Source organism: Lissotriton helveticus, chromosome 7, assembly GCF_964261635.1.
Source record: "Lissotriton helveticus chromosome 7, aLisHel1.1, whole genome shotgun sequence".
NCBI lineage: Eukaryota > Metazoa > Chordata > Amphibia > Caudata > Salamandridae > Lissotriton > Lissotriton helveticus.
In genome coordinates, this window is record NC_136068.1 from 664,496,014 (window position 1) to 664,518,555 (window position 22,542).

Below are 22,542 nucleotides of genomic sequence, written 5' to 3' on the forward strand. Positions count from 1 at the left end.
AATTTGTTGATCCACGCAGATTCCAGAACTTTCCACCACAGAAATGTGAGGAAAATGTGCTTTTTTTGACAATTTTTTAGCTTTGCAAGGGATTCTGGGTAACAGAACCTGGTGGGAGGCAGTTGAGTGACCCCATCCTGAATTCCCCTGGGTGTCTAGTTTTGAAAAATGTATAGGTTTGCTAGGTATCCCTAGGTGCCGGCAGAGCAAGGGTTCAAAAACGAAAGGTAGGCACTTGGCCAAAAAAGGGCCCATTTTCACTGCGAAATTGCGGTGCGAACACGTTGCGTTTTGCGCTGTTTCCTGTCGCAGGCACTAGGCAGACCCAGGCAAGTGAGGTACCATTTTTTTTGGGAGACGTGGGGGAACACAGGGTGGGTGGAAATTTGTTGATCCATGCAGATTCCAAAACTTTCTACCACAGAAATGTGAGGAAAATGTGTTATTATTTTACAATTTTTTAGCTTTGCAAGGGATTCTGGGTAACAGAACCTGATGGGAGGCAGTTGAGTCACCCCATCCTGAATTTCTGGGTGTCTAGTTTTCAAAAATGTATAGGTTTGCTAGGTTTCCCTAGGTGCCGGCAGAGCTAGGGTTCAAAACGAAAGGTAGACACTTTGCCATAAAAGAGCCCGTTTTCTCTGCGAAATTGCGGTGCAAACACGTTGCATTTTGCGTTGTGTTCTGTCGCAGGCACTAAGCAGACCCAGGCAAGTGAGGTACCATTTTTTTCGGGAGACCTGGTGGGAACACGGGGTGGGTGGACATTTGTTGATCCATGCAGATTTCAGAACTTTCCACCACAGACATGTGAGGAAAATGCGTTTTTTGGACAATTTTTTAGCTTTGCAAGGGATTCTGGGTAACAGAACCTGGGGGGAGGCACCCCATCCTGAATTCACCTGGGTGTCTAGTTTTCAAAAATGTATAGGTTTGCTAGGTTCCCCTAGGTGCCGGCAGAGCTAGGGTTAAAAAACTAAAGGTAAACACTTTGCCAAAAAAGGGCCCGTTTTGACTGCGAAATTGAGGTGCGACCACGTTGCGTTTTGCGCTGTTTCCTGTCGCAGGCACTAGGCAGACCCAGGCAAGTGAGGTACCATTGTTCTCAGGAGACCTGGGGGAACGCTGGATGGGTGGAAATTTGTTGATTCACGCAGATTCCAGAACTTTCCACCACAGAAGTGTGAGGAAAATGCGAATTTTTGCCCAATTTTTTAGGTTTGCATGGGATTGTTTCTAAACTCTATAATTTGTACCCAATTCAGAAATACATTGGTGTCTTTCATACCGATTTTTCCATGTATACATTTTCCAAAAATAAGTGCTCTATACCCAGTAAATAATAAAATACCATTGAAAGTTGCAGCTCAGTTTTTGGTTCTGGGTTTGTCGGGTTCTTGGTGAAACTACAAGTCGTACATATCCCCACAACCAGGAAAGTCAAACGGATGTAACTGTATATTGCTTTCAAAGAGCTGTCAAAATTACAAGAAGTTATAGGTGAAAACGTTGACACAAAAGGCTGTTTTTTTTAACAAATGTTCAATTATTCCAATATTTAACTGTTAGTTTCTATAAAGAAACCTTCATGGATTTAGACAAAGACCCCTTTCTGAATTCAGAATGTTGTCTACTTTTCGAAAACGTATAGCTTTCCAGGATCCATTATTGATTTCAAACTCATTTCTACCATTAACTGGAAGGAGGTTGAAAGCTCTAAACATAGCAAAAATAGGCTATGTCCCAGAAAAATGCCAAAACTGTGTGAAAAATGTTCGTTCTCTGACAAAAGACTGTCATTCCCTAAAAGCTGAGAAAATGGAAATTTCAGCACCACAAACCCTTTTTAATAACATTTGCAGGGAAAAACCCAGAGGCTTTCATTTGCAGCCCGTTTTTCCCATTTTTCTGAAAAAAACTAAAATTTCACTGTATTTTGCTTAATTTCTGGGACCCCTCCAAGGGAATCCACAAACCCTGGGCATCTTTAGAATCCACATGATGTTGGAAGAAAAGGAGGCACATTTGGCGTGGATACCTTATGTGGTCAAAAAGTTACAGGGGCCTAAGCACGCACTACCCCAAATCGTCAAAAAAAGGCTTAGCACAGGAGGGGAAAAGGCCTAGCAGCGAAGGGGTTAATGAAAATTTGGCCAAAACCAATTATTTTTATAAACAGACAACCATCAACCTTGTCTACTGCTTATTTCATCCATATTTGTGCTCACTCCATCCTCAAGTACATCCTTGAACGATCTTATGCTGAGGTAAATATGTATAGTACCGGAATTGAGCATTATGTATAAAATACTCAATTCACACAGTTTCACCATTAGAATGACCGTGCATAATGATAGAGGTCATTTACGAACAAAAGTATTTCAGGAACTGTGTCAATCTAATTTGGCCATGTGCATTGAACTAACAACATTTACATAATTAGTAGCACGATTAATAGAAATTGGCTGGGTATGTATGTCATTTTTTCTCGATGTGTATTTATATATTCAACAACATTCCTTTTGAATATTTATTTTTTTACCCTAAAAGCACGATCAAAGTCATTTTATTGTATAAAATATGTCTATTTTTTTTTACAGTGTAAGTGCAATAGAAAGAGATGCTTTTGTGCAGTTTTGTCTTTTCCTCCTACTCCATGTTTATTTGATGAACTGGCTCATTTGTAGGTCTGGGCTAGAGAATCCAAACTGCATGTATTAAAAAAACCAAATAATAATATACAATATAACTTACAGATAGAGGGCCTTGGGCAAGCCATATTCAGCCATTGGTTACTAGTACCGTCATTTCCATTTAGAATCCGCCCACAGTCCAGCATTATGCATAATGGACAATTGGTCAGCTGTCTTCAGCCATTGTCTGTTTCATTGAAGCTTAGGTATGCCACTGACAGTCATTTATTTTATGCGTTGTCAGGCAATGAGAGTGACTGCATTTTATCCCATTAGTGTATACATCCGGGCATCAAACACTGGCACCATTCAAAAGGCAAATAAGTGAATTCCTAACATCTATCAAGATGCACACACACCAGCCCCAGAGGGAGCTGTTGTGTGCACTGAGCGGAGTGAGGCTTGGGAAATCAGCATTGCCTCTTACATACAGGGTGACCGCAGAAGAGAAACACATATTTTATAAAGGCATCTCAAGAACTATGTTACTCAATGGGCGTATGTCTGAGTTAAAATGGTGGTCATTTTATGTTTTTTATCACATTGGCTAGCAAAGAAGTAAGTGACATACATAAAGCTTTACTCTCTTAGCATGTTAGTGTAGCTTAGTGTACATAGGTCATATTCTTGATACACTGATACACCCCCACACTGAATGACGCACCTACCTATGCTCGGAGATGATGTGCTGTGAAGGTCCTGAGGGAGCGGGGTTTTCTATATCTCAATCTTTGGGTGTAGTCATTAAATAACCACGCTACCGGTTGTATGGACCTTTATTCATTGACAAGGAGAAATATATAAGAGCAATCATCTACATAGAAATAAATCATTAAAGACTTTTAGAAAAGTCAGTAAAGAGAACTGGAGTCAGTTAAAGGGTTTTATGTAATGTCATTTAGTATTTAATCATTATAGTCAATAAGTAAAAGTCTAAAATCTAGCAGTAAAAGTTAATTTAATCCAACAATCAATGTTTTATTATAAAATAGAATAGTATATTAGTTATGCAAACATTTAATATGGTACCAATACAACACGATTGCTCCATAAAGGAGATTTCTTAATCTAACTCAAATTGGGAAAAAAATGGGATAAGGTGTTAGTTCAGATACAGAATAAAGAGTTCAGATGTGAGAATCAATGCATTAGTATATCAGACTGAAAGCTATTCACAACCATAAATAAGCAGACATAAAAGAAATAGGCTATTCAACCTCTCATGTACAGAAGTATAAGAAATACAAAAATGAGTTCTCAGTCGGAGAGTCAGGAAAAGAATCATACACTTCTCTAGAAACAAACACTAAAAGAAACACACAGGGGCTCATTTTCAAGAAGCCTTTGCCACTGGAGCATCATTTGTTATGACAATCTGGTGGTACAGGCCTTTAACCCCTTCGCTGCTAGGCCTTTTCCCCTCCTGGGCTAAGGCTTTTTTTGGTGTTTTGGAGTAGTGCGCGCTTAGGCCCTTGTAACTTTTTGACCACATAAGGTATCCACGCCAAATTTGCGTCCTTTTCTTCCAACATCATGTGGATTCTAAAGGCGCCCAGGGTTTGTGGATTCCCTTGGAGGGGTCCCAGAAATTAACCAAAATATAGTGATGTTTTTGTTTTTTTCAGAAAAATGGGAAAACGGGCTGCAAATGAAGGCCTCTGGGTTTTTCCCTGAAAATGGTATAAAAAAGGGTTTGTGGGGCTGAAATTTCCATTTTCTAAGCTTTTAGGGAATGACAGTCTTTTGTCAGAGAACCGAAATGTTTCACTCAGTTTTGGCATTTTTCTGGGACATAGCCTATTTTTGCTATTTTTAGAGCTTTCCACCTCCTTCCAGTTAATGGTAGAAATGAGTTTGAAATCAATAATGGATCCTGGAAAGCTTTACATTTTCGAAACTTAGACAAAATTCTGAATTCAGAAAGGGGTCATTTGTCTAAATCCATGAAGGTTTAGTTATAGAAACTAACAGTTAGATATTGGAATAATTGAAAATTTGTTGAAAAAAACAGCCTTTTGTCTCAACGTTTTCACCTATAACTTTTTCTAATTTTGATAGATCTTGGAAAGCAATATACCGTTACATCCGTTAGAACATCCTGGTTGTGGGGATATATAGGACTTGTAGTTTCACCAAGAACCCGATGAACCCAGATCCAAAAACTGAGCAGCAACTTGCAACGGTATTTTTTCATTTACTGGGTATAGAGCACTTTGTCTTGGAAAATGTATACATGGAATAATCTGTATGAAAGACACCTATGTATTTCTGAATTGGGTACAAAATATAGAGTTCAGAAACAGTATATAATTGCACATTTTCAAAATTGGGAATACTCATACTAGCATGAGAATTATTGGTCATTTTTCAAAAAGATTTTTTTTTTTACACAATGTCTTTCATTGAAAGGGAGAAATGCATGAAAGCTCAATTGGTAATAACAGTTGATTCACAAATCTGAATTACCCCAAGTGTCCCGATAAAAGCGGTACCTCACTTGTGTGGGTCGGCCTTGTGTCTGCGACATGAAACGGCGCAAAATGCAACGTAGTCACACCTAAATTTTGCAGTTACAAATTGACCCTTTTTTTGCAAAGTGCCTACCTGTAGTTTTTGCACACTAGCTCTGCCGGCACCTAGGGGAAATCTAGCAAACCTATACATTTTTTAAAAGTAGACACCCAGGGGAATTCAGGATGGGGTGACTCGACTGCCTACCACCAAGTTTTGTTACCCAGAATCCCTTGCAAAGCTTAGATTTTGACAAAAAAAACACATTTTCCTCACATTTCTGTGGTGGAAAGTTCTGGAATCTGCGTGGATCAACAAATTTCCACCCACCCAGCGTTCCCCCAGGTCGCCCGATAAAAACGGTACCTCACTTGTTTGGGTCGGCCTTGTGCCTACGACAGGAAACGGCACAAAATGCAACGTGGTTGCACCTCAATTTCCCAGTGAAATCTTGCGCTCTTTGGACAAAGAGACTACCTTTTGTTTGTGAGCCCTAGCTCAGCTGGCACCTAGGAAAACCTAGCAAACCTATATATTTTTGAAAAGTAGACACCCAGCGGAAATCAGGATGGGGTGACTCGACTGCCTATCACCAGGTTTTGTTACCCAGAATCCCTTGCAAATCTAAGAATTTGACAAAAAAAACACATTTTCCTCTCATTTCTGTGGTGGAAAGTTCTGGAATCTGTGTGGATCAACAAATTTCCACCCACCCATCGTTCCCCCAGGTCTCCCGATAAAAACGGTACCTCACTTGCGTGGGTAGGCATAGTGGCTGCGACACGAAACAGTGCAAAACGCAACATGGTCGCACCTCAATTTCCCAGTGAAATTTAGCACGTTTTGGACAAAAAGACTACCTTTTGTTTTTGCGCCGTAGGTCTGCCAGCACCTAGGACAACCTAGCAAACCTATACATTTTTGAAAACTAGAGCCCCTGGGGAATTCAGGATGGGGTGACTCGTCTGCCTACCCCCAGGTTTTGTTACCCAGAATCCCTTGCAAACCTAAAAATTTGACCAAAAAAACACATTTTCCTCACATTTCTGTTGTGGAAAGTTCTGGAATCTGTGTGGATCAACAAATTTCCACCCACCCAGCGTGTCCCCAGGTCTCCCGAAAAGAATGGTACCTCACTTGCGTGGGTAGGCATAGTGGCTGCGACATGAAACAGCGCAAAACGCAGCATGGCCGCACCTCAATTTCCCAGTGAAATTTAGCACGTTTTGGACAAAAAAACTACCTTTTGTTTTTGCACCGTAGCTCTGCCAGCACCTAGGGAAACCTAGCAAACCTATACATTTTTGAAAACTAGACACCCAGGGAAATTCAGGATGGGTTTACTGGTCTGCCTACCCCCAGGTTTTGTTACCCAGAATCCCTTGCAAACCTAAAAATTTGACAAAAAAACACATTTTCTTCACATTTCTGTGGTGGAAAGTTCTGGAATCTGCGTGGATCAACAAATTTTCACACACCCAGCGTTCCCCCAGGTCTCCTGAAAAAATGGTACCTCACTTGCGTGGGTAGGCATAGTGGCTGCGACATGAAACAGCGCAATACGCAACATGGCTGCACCTCAATTTCCCAGTGAAATCTAGCACGTTTTGGCCAAAAAGACTACCTTTTGTTTTTGCGCCGTAGCTCTGCGAGCACCTAGGGAAACCTAGCAAACCTATACATTTTTAAAAACTAGACACCCAGGGAAATTCAGGATGGGGTGACTCGACTGCCTCCCACCAGGTTCTGTTACCCAGAATCCCTTGCAAACCGAAATATTTGACCAAAAAACACATTTTTGTCACATTTCTGTGGTTGAAAGTTCTGGAATCTGCGTGGATTCCCAAAATTCCACCCACCCAGCGTTCCCCTAGGTCTCCTGAAAAAAATGGTACCTCACTTGCGTGGATAGACATAGTGGCTGCAACAGGAAACGGTTCAAATCGTACGGTGGTGAATTTACATTACCCTATTGCAAAACTACCTTGATTTTGGGGGGGGCATCTGAGTTTGTGTCCCGGGGCTCGGTGGTATTCTTTTCAAAGTAGCAAACCTAAACAGTTCTAAAAACTAGACACCCGGGGGAGTCCAGGGAGGTATGGCATGCGTGGGTCCCCCAATGTTTTCCTACCCAGAACTCCTTGCAAACCTTAAAATTAGGTAAAAATAGCACTTTTCCAAACTTTTTGGCGTGGGATCCCCGTGCCGGCAAAAATGTCCTACCACCCAGCGTTCCCCTTGTTCTCCCGAGTAAAAGGATACCTCACTTGTGTGGGTGCCCCAAAGCAGAACACGCCAAAAATGAATTTTGAAAAAAGTAGTATTTAGTAGTATTTAAGTTTAACAAATTAAGCCCCCCAGCCTGAGTCACATGCCTTGGGCCCACCCACACAAGTGAGGTATCATTTTACTCGGGAGAACAAGGGAAACGCTGGGTGGTAGGACATTTGTGCCGGCAGCGAGATCCCACCCAAAAAAGTACGGAAAAGTGGGTTTTTTGACCAACATTTAAGGTTTTCAGGGGTTTCTGGGTAGGAAAACATTGGGGGACCGACGCATGCCATACCTCCCTGGACTCCCCTGGGTGTCTAGTTCTCAGAACTGTTTGGGTTTGGTAGTTTGCAAAGATGCCCGCCAAGCCCTGGGCCAAAAGCTCAGGTGACCCCCTCAAAAAATAAGATTGTTTGGCTAAAGGAAATTTTTTGGTCTCCACAGTAAGAATTGGGCCTTTTCCTAAAGCAGCCACTATGCCTACCCACGCAAGTGAGGTACCATTTTTATCGGGAGACCTTGGGGAACTGTGGTATATAAATAAATAATACCGGATCTAGGTTTGTCTGGACATAGCAATAACAGATAGCTCAATAAATAAGAGTCAAGATTCGAGGTAGTAGGAGTTTTGCAGGTTTTAATACAGCATAAAGTACAGGAACAGGACAACCTGCACGGGAACAGAATGGCAGCGCTGCCGGGGGCAGGAAGGGCAGAGCTCTCGAATGGCTAGCAACTTTTAATAACAGTGCACAAGTATATATACATTAGAACAATTACATAGCACTTCATTGCAACAGGCGTAGCAGTAGGAGGGGCAGAAGGCGTGACGCGTAGCAGTCGCGAAAGATAAGGGTGAAAGAGGGTGTAACAGGGCGTATACATAGACATGTGATGCAGACGTAACAGAATATGTCATGAATGGGGCGGAAAACATGGAGGGGGCTACCTAAGGAGCCGAGACCTCTAACCTAATGGTGCGCGCAAACTGGCAATGACGTGTTACTAGGAGAAGCTGGGGGCTATGAACTCTGTGCTAGGAGTAGAGACTGAAGTCTGGAGAGTCGGGGCGACATGTACCTAAGCCCTATCTAGTATCTAATGTTTAGAGAACATGTTGATATAAACTAGAAGTCAGGAGGGGAAAGGCTAACAGACTCTAAGACTGGAGCATGCATTATTCTACATGTAGTGCGTGATGAAGAATATTAAATGACCATTAATACAGTATTTCTCTTACATGGAGACGTAAAGGCTAGACTATGACGGAAACTATTGATGCGATTCAGTAGCTTTAGGAATGCAGAGAAGGAGAGCTGGACTGATAACTAGAATCATAACATACTCTTGGCAGACTCGGAGGCAGAGCCAGGCTGAACCGGGCACTGTGAGGCAGGAAGTAAGTGAAGGGTCAGGAACACAGGTGGGGGCTGTATCGCTCCTCAGCGAGGGCTCAGGGAGACAGAAGCTGAATCTGGTGTCCGGGCCCTTTTGAGGCCTAGAAACGGGGACTTTACAATGAAATAACGTGCACACTGGGAAACGTGGCAACGCAACTTTACATAGGCCTGATATTCGTAGTATTCACGGGAACTGGAAACTGGCATACTAGAGGTGGACACAACTATAATTGCGTCTTTAATCAAACATGGGGAATACATATGCATATTAATCATGCACACATAACATATGATGGAGGATGCGTAGGGACACAGAACATGGCAGAATTTACTTTTCCACATTCCCTCCTTGTCACTACGTTTCCATCAGGAAACATCAATATTCATGATACCATCTATCATTTTATACAGCATCATTTGCTCGTCTCGAATTTTCTTGGAACGGGATTTAGAACGGGGCTTGGGACTAGGAATACAAGATGTAGCACAAATGCCGCAAATCGCAGGGCCACATTGTAAACAGAGGCAGCAACTGAATATAATCGCTACTGCAATACCTAGAAAGGACAATACTTTCCATCCCCAGGCAGAAATTATACTCCAGAGCCAACCGGACCATGTCCAGGTGCCTGGATTTTGGTGTAACATATGGGCAATTTTATGAAGTCTGGTTATAGCTGAATAAACAGACGGCGCGTTATTAGGAATGAAAATGCAGCAACTAGATCCGATGACTCTACAGGCCCCGCCCCTATCGGCCAGTATGACGTCAAGGACGAGACGATTTTGGAGCACGACAAATCTCATAGCAGATTGCTCTTCGGTTAAGTTACCTAGGGCAGAGGCAGTCTCATTCATCCTGACGTCATCGAGGCGATGCCTCCAGGTTACTCCCTCGCCAGGCTTGATAGGAAGGATGGTAGGGGTGGTGGAATAGCCATTGCCGTCAGAGCCCCTTTGGAATGCTCTCTATCTCCTTTGAATATTGATCACTGCGAAGCTGGGTCTTTCACTATCACAGTGGGTCCTAAATACTCCCTTTCTGGCATCCTTTTATATAGACCCCCGGGCAGACTGTTTGACTTTACCACCAGCCTTATAGAGGCCACAGCTCATCTCGCTCTAAGGAAATCTAGACTCCTGGTACTGGGCGACATGAATATACACTTTGACGACGTCGGGGATAAAGACGCCGCCTGCTTAAAAGCAGAACTACTTTCTCTGCAGCTAGATCTTAAACATCAGAGCCCTACCCATAGACAAGGTCACCTACTCGACCCCGTATTTGGTAACTGGAGTGGAGTAAAAGTGCTCCCTCCAGTTCCCATTCCCTGGTCTGACCATTATGTAATTCCCCTACATTTACTAGCGACAGAGACTGAAGTCAAGAACGGAAACTTGCAGACTTATCAATGTCGCAAATGGAAAAATTTCAACCTAGACATGTTTACTGATAGACTTGAAATGGCTGGACCCCCTAATGGTTCCGACTGTGAGACCGCCTATACCTGCATAAAAAATGTTATCCTAACTGCCCTTGACGAGACCGCTCCCATCCGTAGATCAGTGGCCAATAAGAAACTGAGAAAACCATCCCCTTGGTTTTCAGCTGAACTTCAAGATGCTAAAACCGCTTGTAAAAGACTGGAACGCGAATGGCGTGTCAACTTCTGCCCCACAGCAAAAGACCACTATAAGAAAGAGCAAGCGAGATATTATAAACTGATACGCTCCGCTAAAGCACTACATTATAAGATCCGTATTGGTGAAGCAGAAAACTCCTCTAAGGAGCTTTTTAAAATTTTTAAAGAAATCTCGGTAGTCACCAACGAGAGCAATACCCATAATGACTCAGTTGAGAAATGTAATGATATTGCCAATTACTTTGCCAATAAAATTATCACAATCTACTCTAATTTCTCCACCGACCTGCCATCAGGCTCTGACTTCACTGAAAATCTGGAGCTTATCCATGTTAAAAAATGCCTGACAAGCTTTGCTGTTCCTCACACTACTATATTAACTAGTATCTGCAAAAACATTAAATCTGGTTCTCCCCGGGACCCTGCCCCCCCCAAGATACTAGCAGCCAGTCTGGAGGTCCTTGAGCGACACTTCAGGCACATCCTCCAACTCTCCTTTTCCACGGCTACCCTCCCCATGGAATGGGAGAAAGCCATTGTGTTGCCTATAAAGAAAAAACCTAACATCAGTCAGGACACTCTGGAAAACCTCCGGCCCATCTCTCTGCTACCCTACCTGGCAAAGGTGGCTGAAAAAATAGCTAACAGCCAACTTATGGCCCATCTAGAGTCTAACACTGCCTTCCACAACTCCCAATCAGGTTTCAGGTCAGGTTATTCCACCGAAACCGCCCTTCTGAGAGCGACCGAAACCCTACGGGCAGGTGTAGATGAAGGACAGACTATGGCACTTATAATGCTGGACCTTAGTGCGGCGTTCGACACTGTGGCTCACTCCATCCTGCTACAGTGTCTGAACAAAGCCGGGGTCATCCAGGAAGCATTGGGCTGGCTTAAAGCCTTCCTCACCAATCGCTGCTTCCAGGTTCAGAGAGGCGCTTTTCTCTCTGAAAGCATTGATTTGGAACAGGGGGTACCTCAGGGCTCTGCCCTGAGCCCTACCCTGTTCAATCTGTATATGGCCCCTTTGGCTGAAGTGGTTCAATCGTTCGGCATTGAACTAGTTTCATATGCCGACGATACCCAACTTCTCATCTCCCTATCCCACGCCCCCTCTGCTTCTGCAAACAACTTTAAATCTTGCATGCAGGCTCTGGCAGGTTGGATGACCCAACACTGCCTGAAGCTTAATGGTTCGAAAACAGAGGTTTTGGTCATGGGAGGTAGGGATACGAGCTGGACCAAGGAGTGGTGGCCTTCGTGTCTGGGGCCCTTACCCACCCCCTGTGAAGCGGCCAAGAATCTGGGGATTTGGGTTGATCCCAAATTATCCTATGACTGTCACGTTAACAAGGTGGTCGGAAAATGCTATGGGGTCATGAAGACCCTGAACCGCACCCTTGATCTCCTTCCCCTTGAAGCTAGGCGTACTATGACACAGGCTCTAGTGACCTCTAGGATAGATTATGGGAATGTGCTTCTGCTTGGAACAACTCAAAACAACATCAGGAGACTTCAAGTCCTCCAAAACACAGCAGCACGTCTAGTTCTTAGACTTCCCAAGAGAGCACCCTCCAAACCTGCTCTAGACACTCTCCACTGGCTACCTATAAAAAAAAGAATTCTCTTTAAAGCACTCTTAATGTGCCATAGGATCATCTCCCAAAAAGCACCTCCTTACATGAGTGACCTAGCTATTCCCTATGAGCCCAATAGAGCTCTTCGCTCTGGGGGAACTGGCCTGCTCAAAATACCCCGTATCAGGAAAGCCAGAATGGGTGGCCGTTCCTTCCGGGCTATGGCCGCTAGGGAATGGAACGCTCTCCCTATGGAGATTAGACTAGCAGACTCGGAGACCGTCTTCAGGAAAAGCTTAAAAACTCACCTGTTTTCCCTGTAATGCCCTTCTTCGGTCCTGACTTTCTCTCCACAGCGCGGGGACACGCCGTGATGGCGTCACCAGGCGCTTTATAAGCTCCTTTGTTGTTGTTGTTGTATTCACTACTGCTTCAAGGGTTCTTGTTAATCTACGGATTAACTTACTATTCTGGATAGGTCCTATAAAGAAGAAGAAACCTCTATTGAAATCTGTATACTGTTCTAGAGCAGTTTCAGTATAATCGACTATTGGGGACTCGATCTCCCTTCTATGTCTAATGTGTACTAGATGTGTGTTTCTATGATAATCAGATGGGGCTAGAAAAACTGGTGGCAGTAGGAAGGCAATGTAACAGGTTCCATCCCAATCGAGGGGCAGACGAACATATGCGGTCTGACCACACACAAAATATGAATGACGTAAAGCTTTGAAAATAGATTTCCCACTGTCACTATAACTGACAATAGTAGTACAATCACTATGTCCTACATGTGTAGAACCATTCTTTCGGACACATAATTCGCCTTTGACTGGTAGTACTGAAATTGCGGGTAAGTCTGGAGTAGTATCAGACTGAACATTCAGGACCATAAAATTCGAAGAATAATTACCTAAATTATACACTTCATTCTCTAGATCTAACCCTGTTCTGTGGGGAAGACCTTGCTTGTCTGGAAAACATGTACTATTAAGAAAAGACATATCTGTTGGGGATGACGTTAACGTGGACCATGCGCCACACGAACCATTATGTGAAAATGGATAAGGAAAGAGTGGCAGAACTCCCTTCGGTGTCTGGAAAGGGGGGAGTCGACCACACACCCAACAATTTGTGGCATTACTGGTCTGGTGTGAATAATGTAACATGCGGATAAAGGAATTGTTACGCATAGCGAGGCGGTAAGAGAGTTCATGAGGAGGCAGATCACTAAACGTGTGCTCTACTGTAACACTAGCAGACTTATTTACATGAGATACTGGAAAATACAGGTAAAATGCATAACTGGTGCAGGAAATCATAATGCTGAGAAACAAAACGAAACTTAGAAAAACGATACATCGGATTGAGTTTTGATTAACTCTCTCACTATGGGGGTCTATTTTATACATGTCAGAAACCGGTCTAACCGTTTCACCTAGGGGAGGACTTAGACAATCAAACTGGCTGACTTATTTTACTAGACCTTAGCTTTTTCTTATACTCCTGTTGCGGAGTTGTCTCTAACAGGGAGGGTGCAGTATCATTGTCTTTTGCGGGACAGTCCTTAAGAATGGTACTTTGGCAGTCTTTCAAATGATCTGAAATGTTCTTTGAAACAGGCTTCAATCCATAAAATTTCTTGATATGCGAAAGATGCACCCAGCCTTTGCGTCCCTCCAACTTCACGGCTGTACGGGTGGCCAGGAGGACCTGTCGGGGCTCCTTCCAGCGAGGCTCCAGCGGACTTGAACGATCAAAATTTCGCACTAGGACCATGGATCCGGGAACGATTTCATGCGGTGCCACCTCGGTATTGTCTGGAAATGCGGCGGCAACCTGTGAACGATAAGAGTTGAGGGCAGACATCAAGGAAGCTAGGTAATCTGTCAGCATATTACTTGAAACATCGGTAATACTTCGAGGTCTAGGTGTACCCCACATGTTAGGGGGGTGGCCGAATACGACCTCATACGGGGACAGACCTGATCTGGAATGTGCGACCATGCGCATATAGAATAAAGCGACTGGCAGAGCTACTAGCCAGTCTACACCTTTCTCTTGACAAACTTTTGCAATTCGGATTTTCAGGGTCTGATTATGTCTCTCTACGAGACCGGCTGCTTCAGGATGGCGTACACAATGGAACTTCCACTGGTACCCTAACAACAGGGAAACGTGTTTCATCAACTCAGATGAGAATGGCTGGCCGTTATCAGAATATACGACCCTAGGGAGTCCATAACGGGGGAAGAACTCACGAACCAACTGCTTGGCAGTGGTCGCGGCTGTGTAATCTGGAACTGGATATGCTTCTGTCCATCTGGACAAAGCGCATACAACTACGAGGACATACTTGAAACCTCGACATCGCTCCATCTGAATGTAATCCATCTGGAGGACTTCAAAAGGGTGGTCAGGAGGCTGGAATCCCCCTTGTTCCACCGGGACACTTTTACCTGGATTAAACTGACAACATATCATACAGGTACAGACTTTCTGCTTGGCTGCAGCTCGTAAATGCTTGTTGAACCAAATGTTCTGGATACTGTCTAACATAGCTTTTTCTCCTAAATGTGCTGGACTATGTGCGGTATTGATAATGACTTGAACCATAGAGTCGGGGAGAAACCATGTGGTTTTACCCTTCGTCAACCATCCCTGATCTGTCTGGACCCCTCCTTGTTCGGACCATTTCTTGATTTCCTCGGGAGTAGCATGTAACTGGATATCTATGACATCTTGAGTGGGGTCCTTAACTGTCATACATGTAGTCGGATCTGGAGTAAGTGTCTGTGTCGGGTTAACTGAAATGTCTGGAGTCTGTGCTGTAAGCTTGGCTGTGCGATCCGCTAGATCATTACCTTGAGATATAGTGTCAGTAACTTTCGTATGTGCTTTGCATTTCATGATAGCAATGGATGTCGGTAAGTGTATGGCATCTAACAGAGCTTGAATAAGGAGACCATGCTGAATCTTGGTTCCATGAGAAGTCATGAAACCTCTCTCCTGCCAGAGCACTCCAAAGTCGTGTACGACTCCAAATGCGTAGCGTGAATCTGTATAAACATTAACTTTCAGGTTCCTGGCGTGTATGCAGGCTTGAGTCAGAGCAACTAGCTCTGCTGCTTGAGCAGACAGGGTGTCAATACGGTGTGTCTCTATAACTTCGGTGTCAGTAGTCACTGCATACGCGGCTACTAGATCTCCTGTACTTGTTCTTATACATGAACCATTCACATAAAGTGTCAGGTCGGGATCTGGTAATGGAATATCTGTCAGATCTTGTCTTGGTTTTGTCATGATGTTCACTATTTCCACACAGTCGTGTGTGGCTGGACTCGAAGTAACTGATGGTAACAGTGTAGCAGGATTTAGAATGTTGCAGCGTCTGATTTCTATGTGTGGCTGGAACAGTGTCAATTCATAACCTGTTAAACGTGCAATTGTCAAGTGCTGAGTCTGTGTTCGGTTTAAAAGAACTTCCACGGAGTGTGGAACTTGTACTGTCAGGGAGTGTCCTAATACTATGGAATCACTTTGTCTGATGGCTAGAGCTGTGGCTGCAACTGACTTGAGGCACGCAGGCAGAGCCTGGGCGACTGGATCTAGTGTGCTCGAAAAATAAGCACAAGGCTTGTATTGTCCTGCTTGATCTTGTGTGAGAACAGATAATGCTGTACCTTCACGTTCAGTGACGAAAAGTGTAAAAGGCTTACTGTAGTTCGGTGTAGCTAGAACTGGAGCTTGGCATAAAGCTTTCTTTAACTCATTGAAACTAAGTGTATGTTCAGATGTCCAAGGGAGGACAGTCGATACGGCTGCCTCCTGTGTCGTTAACTGTATCAGTGGTTTAGCTAGAAATGCATACTGAGGAATCCATTGTCTGCAATAAGAAGTAAGGCCGATAAAAGCACGTACCTCTTTCTGGGTCTTGGGCTGAGGAAGACTCGCTATCAACTGGATACGGTCAGGTGTCAACTGCCTACCCCACTTGGACAGTAAGTGGCCTAAATAGATCACTTGCTGGACACAGAATTGAAGCTTTGAAGGGGACACCTTGTGCCCCATCTCGGCTAGGAAATACAGAACTGTAAGTGACGCACGCTCGCAGTTACGTTCAGAACGGGCTGTGATCAGTAGATCATCGACATACTGGAGCAGGGCAGTGTCAGTTGGCATGTGTATATTGTCTAGTTGTCTCTTAAGTGCTTGACTGTAAATACTAGGACTTTCTGTGAAACCTTGAGGAGCTCGTGTGAACTGGTAGCTCCTTCCATTTAAACAGAATCCGAAAAGAAACTGGCTGTCTGGATGTATGGGAACACTGAAAAACGCGTTCTTGAGGTCGATTACAGTAAAGAACGTAGCTTCCGAATGGCTGTCAATAGGGAAGAGATATCTGGGACAACTGGGTACTGAGGAATAATACATTTATTAAGTTCTCGGAGATCAATCACTAATCGATATACTGGGGGCGCATTTGGATCAGTACGTTTCATGACTGGAATGATAGGAGAATTACATACATTGGAGTCAGTTTCTACAACTACTCCTTGAGCGATGAGCTCGTCAATAATTTTGGATAAGGCTGCTACAGCCTCAGGTGGCAATCTATACTCTCTGATTCGTGGTAACACTACACCTGGCTTGAGAGTCACACGATGGGGTGTGATTTGCATATAGCCAACATCAGTTGGACCTTGCGCCCATAGATGCTGCGGAACATTAGACAATCTTGGATCAAAATCACGTAATACATAGTGACCCTTAAAGTCACGTAGGAACAGTCGTATTCCCTCGGGGGAACAGCAAATAACTGCACCTAACTCTTTCAGTGTTTTAATGCCTAATAGATTTTCTGGACATGACTTAGTGAGTAATAAATCAGTAGTGCGGGACAATGGACCTACTTCTAGAGTAACTGGCTTTGATATCTCATTTACGATAGGCTTTCCTGAAAATCCAAGGGAAACATTTCTAGAGCCTGAGAGCGGAGCCCCTGGAACTTCGGCGTGGCTAATTGTGGTCCTACTTGCCCCTGTATCAATCAAAAACTTTCTGTCTTTCCCTAATACTTGACTGTGAACATAGGGACCTTCTTGATCTACAGGTATCTCGATGAGAGGCAAGCCTACCTCCCTCTCTAGGCTGTTTCATGAATATGGCTGATACTCTGGATACTCGGACTGTGCATACTGGTACATCTGCTGTGTAACATGCTGTGTTGCAGCAATAGGCTGCGGTACTGTAACTGTCTGTGGTGCATTCTGTGGCTGAGAAGTCTGTGAAACTTGTTCTTGTCTAGGTGGACGTGGTCTTTCTTTAGTCTTACCGGTAGCTATGTTGTGTTTCAGAACTGCACACTCGTTTATATAATGACCTGGCTGTTTACAATAGTTGCAGGTCCCTTTAACGGGAGCTGCAGGATGACTGGCTTGATTCGGACCCCGCTTCTGGCTGTCTTGTGGAACAGATTGTGCAACTAGTACTTTCATTTTCGTGTCTTTCATACGTTTTCTTTCGTGTTCTTGCTCTTCTCTGATTCTATTCTGGTGGTATTGGAGCATCTGTAACATCTGGGACGGGGTACTAGCTTGCCAGGTACTTTCGACTTTCAAAACTCGATTCTTAACTTGTGGGCTTGAATTCTCGAATAATTTAGTAACAAAAAGGTGAGGGTATGACTCGCTACTTGTCTTGAGGCCACTGTTTATGATAAAACATTTCTCAAATCTAGAATAAAAATCACTAATGTCTTCGTCTTGTTTCTGTTTACAGGCTGAGATTGCATCCCAGTCTTCCTTTCTAGTAGCTAATAATCTGGGCAAAACTTGTATTAATAATTCTGGTAATTCTTTACATTTATCTCCAAGACCGGTACCTGGTACTCGTGCCTTATCTTCAGCTTCTAGGACTGCCCAATCGATCTTTTTCTCTCCCACCTCCCAATCTTTTTCCTTGAGTTTCTCATATACCCCTGCGGGCAACAGGACTTTTAGCATTTTAATAACGTCTGGATACGTGTATTCTCCCATACGGAGCATGTCTTTTAATTCTCGGTGGAACCCTGCTGGATCTTTATCATGACAGGGAATTAATTTTTTCATCTCTAAGAGTTCCATCTTTGTGATCGGGGTGTAAACAAACACCCGTTGCATTTCACCCGCTGTTGTCCTGACTGGATGTACTTCTCGTAACGGATTCTGTCTGTCTATGTAAAAGGATTTACTTTCTGGGGGTGAGACATGAACAAAATGCGGGTTCAAAAACGTTCTATATTTGTGGCGCTGTTCTAGAATGACACTAATTAAATCGGTACCTAAACCTTTCCATTTATACTGGAGTAACTCGTTCAGGACATCGTGTAACGAACCTGGATCAGAATGTTGACCCTCATACAATGTAATGAGGTGCTGGATCATATACATACCCACCAGTCGTTGCTCGGCTGGGGGCAGTTTCAGAAACATTTGTGCCACTATTTCGTCTGGAAAAGTGGTAGAATCAGTAGTCCATCGGACTGCTGATCGGGCTAGTTCTTGTTCATGCATGGTACTTAATTCACTGTAACCGATTCGTGATTTCAGAATATGATCGGTAGCTTGAAATACTTGTTCTAGAGAACCTTGTTCTAGTGCTGGATGATGAAGAACTGACTTGTGTTCTAGGCGTAAATGGCGATCTGGAAATCTAGATTTTCCTACATACGCTATTCTGGCGGGATTCTCGTCCTCTACCTCTTCCGTAGAGTCATTTTCTTTCTCGCTTACTTGTGCTGCTTTACGTTGGTCATGTAACCTTATTATTTCCTTACGAATTTTCTTGTACATACTCTCTATACTACTGATAGTCTTGTGCTTACCCTCGGCTATGTTCTCACTCCACCTTGTCAGGATTCTCATTTCGGCCGAATCTTTAGACGGGTAATCTTGTTCTCTTATTAGACAGTTAATCAGAAACTTTAGTATCATGAGCTGGATCTCAGCTTTCCTTTGTGACATGGCCTCGCCAATACTTTCTGGATCATCCCCTGTACGGATGAAACGATATATTCTGTCTAGATCTTCTTTCATATTCGGTAAGGTAACCAAATACTCGGACACCTGCCTAACACGCACGGAAAATATAACCATACTATCCTCGCCTGGAACTGGATCATAACAGCATTCAGTAAGAGCTCGCCTGATTTCTGCAATGGACTGATATTTAGGCGTACGCTGTGACGCACGTTCATGTAACTCGACTGCTCCTGCACGTCTATTTGGCGGCGGGGTCTGAGGAGGACCTCCTCCTGCGGCCCCTAAACTGGAATCGTCGACTGATGCTCTTCGTGCTGGCAGAGTGGGCAATTGAAACGCGGGCTGAACCTGGGGTACCGTAGCAGGTACTGCAAGGGGTGCCCCGGTGTCTGGAGGAGCAGGAATTGCCTGATTTACAGGGACTGGCAGGGCGGGATTTGCATATTCTGGGACTGTGTCGTCCAAATAGGACGAAATGAAAATATCAGCTGCGGTCGGTTTGTGACGTAGCTTGGTCGGAACTAAGGGAGGCGGATAATTACTGGATGCCTCTGGGGTCGCTTTTGGCAAGCCCTCGGCAAGAAGAGGATACATACCCTTAATGAGGGCGTTCTTCTGTCTGTCTGACTGTTCGGTTTTGACTCGTTCACCTATCTCGATTAGTTCTTTTTCCTGTGCTCGTTCTAAGGATTCTCGACTTAATTCAGACTTCCTGATTTCTTTTTCGGTTCTTTTATGAGATTCTTTGCACCATAACTCGATGGCATCTTTCTGTGACTGTCTGGCTTTCTTTTTCCATAATGCCTCTTCTACTCTCATGATGCACTCGGCATCCCACGTACCTGATACGGGCCATCTATACTTTTCTTCCAACTCTTTGGTATACTCTACCCATAAATCTAGATATAATATGGCACTTATGCCATGCTTCTGATACATAAAATGACCTGGACTGTCCCTATTCGGGCGCCATTATGTGGTATATAAATAAATAATACCGGATCTAGGTTTGTCTGGACATAGCAATAACAGATAGCTCAATAAATAAGAGTCAAGATTCGAGGTAGTAGGAGTTTTGCAGGTTTTAATACAGCATAAAGGACAGGAACAGGACAACCTGCACGGGAACAGAATGGCAGCGCTGCCGGGGGCAGGAAGGGCAGAGCTCTCGAATGGCTAGCAACTTTTAATAACAGTGCACAAGTATATATACATTAGAACAATTACATAGCACTTCATTGCAACAGGCGTAGCAGTAGGAGGGGCAGAAGGCGTGACGCGTAGCAGTCGCGAAAGATAAGGGTGAAAGAGGGTGTAACAGGGCGTATACATAGACATGTGATGCAGACGTAACAGAATATGTCATGAATGGGGCGGAAAACATGGAGGGGGCTACCTAAGGAGCCGAGACCTCTAACCTAATGGTGCGCACAAACTGGCAATGACGTGTTACTAGGAGAAGCTGGGGGCTATGAACTCTGTGCTAGGAGTAGAGACTGAAGTCTGGAGAGTCGGGGCGACATGTACCTAAGCCCTATCTAGTATCTAATGTTTAGAGAACATGTTGATATAAACTAGAAGTCAGGAGGGGAAAGGCTAACAGACTCTAAGACTGGAGCATGCATTATTCTACATGTAGTGCGTGATGAAGAATATTAAATGACCATTAATACAGTATTTCTCTTACATGGAGACGTAAAGGCTAGACTATGATGGAAACTATTGATGCGATTCAGTAGCTTTAGGAATGCAGAGAAGGAGAGCTGGACTGATAACTAGAATCATAACATACTCTTGGCAGACTCGGAGGCAGAGCCAGGCTGAACCGGGCACTGTGAGGCAGGAAGTAAGTGAAGGGTCAGGAACACAGGTGGGGGCTGTATCGCTCCTCAGCGAGGGCTCAGGGAGACAGAAGCTGAATCTGGTGTCCGGGCCCTTTTGAGGCCTAGAAACGGGGACTTTACAATGAAATAACGTGCACACTGGGAAACGTGGCAACGCAACTTTACATAGGCCTGATATTCGTAGTATTCACGGGAACTGGAAACTGGCATACTAGAGGTGGACACAACTATAATTGCGTCTTTAATCAAACATGGGGAATACATATGCATATTAATCATGCACACATAACATATGATGGAGGATGCGTAGGGACACAGAACATGGCAGAATTTACTTTTCCACAGAACGCTGGGAGGGAGGAAATTTGTGTGAGCCCAGTGATTCCACGCTTTCCCACACTAAAACGTGTGAAAACATTGATTTTTTCCAGCTAAAAATGAGGTTTGCAAGGGATTCTGGGTAAAGGAACGTTGGAGGATCCACGCAAGCCATACTTCCTTGGAAGCCCCCGGGTGTCTACTTTTCAGAAATGTGTGGGTTTAGTAGGTTTCCCTAGATGGCTGTCTCGCACGGGGCCAAAAACCCAGGTAACCCCTCTTGCAAAAGCTAGTGGACTTGACATTGTCACCATTGTCAAATTCACCAGCTTTTGCAAGAGGGGTTATCTGGGTTTCTGGCCCTGTGCGAGACAGCCATCTATGGAAACCTACCAAACCCACACATTTCTGAAAAGTAGACACCCGGGGGCTTCCAAGGAGGTATGGCTTGCGTGGATCCTCCAACGTTCCTCTACCCAGAATCCCTTGCAAACCTAATTTTTAGCTGGAATAAATCAATTTTTTCACATGTTTTAGTGTGGGAAAGCGTGGCATCACTGGGCTCACACAAATTACCTCCCACCCAGCGTGCCCCCAGGTCTCCCGATAAAAACGGTACCTCACTTGCGTGGGTAGCCATAGTGGCTGCAACAGGAAAAGGTCCAAATCGTACGGTGGTGAATTCAAAATACCCTGAAGCAATATAACTTTGATTTTTGGGGGGGGCACCTGAGTTTGTGGCCCGGGGCTCGGTGGTATTCCTTGCAAAGTAGCAAACCCAAACAGTTTTGAAAACTAGACACCCGGGGGAGTCCAGGGAGGTATGGCATGCGTGGGTCTCTCAATGTTTTCCTACCCAGAACTCCTTGCAAACCTTACAATTAGGTAAAAATAGCACTTTTCCAAACTTTTTGGCGTGGGATCGCCGTGCCGGCAAAAATGTCCTAGCACCCAGCGTTCCCCTTTTTCTCCCGAGTAAAAGGATACCTCACTTGTGTGGGTGCCCCAAAGCAGAACACGCCAAAAATGAATTTTGAAAAAAGTAGTATTTAGTAGTATTTAAGTTTAACAAATTAAGCCCCCCAGCCTGAGTCACATGCCTTGGGCCCACCCACACAAGTGAGGTATCATTTTACTCGGGAGAACAAGGGAAATGCTGGGTGGTAGGACATTTGTGCCGGCAGCGAGATCCTACCCAAAAAAGTACGGAAAAGTGGGTTTTTTGACCAAAATTTAAGGTTTGCAGGGGTTTCTGGGTAGGAA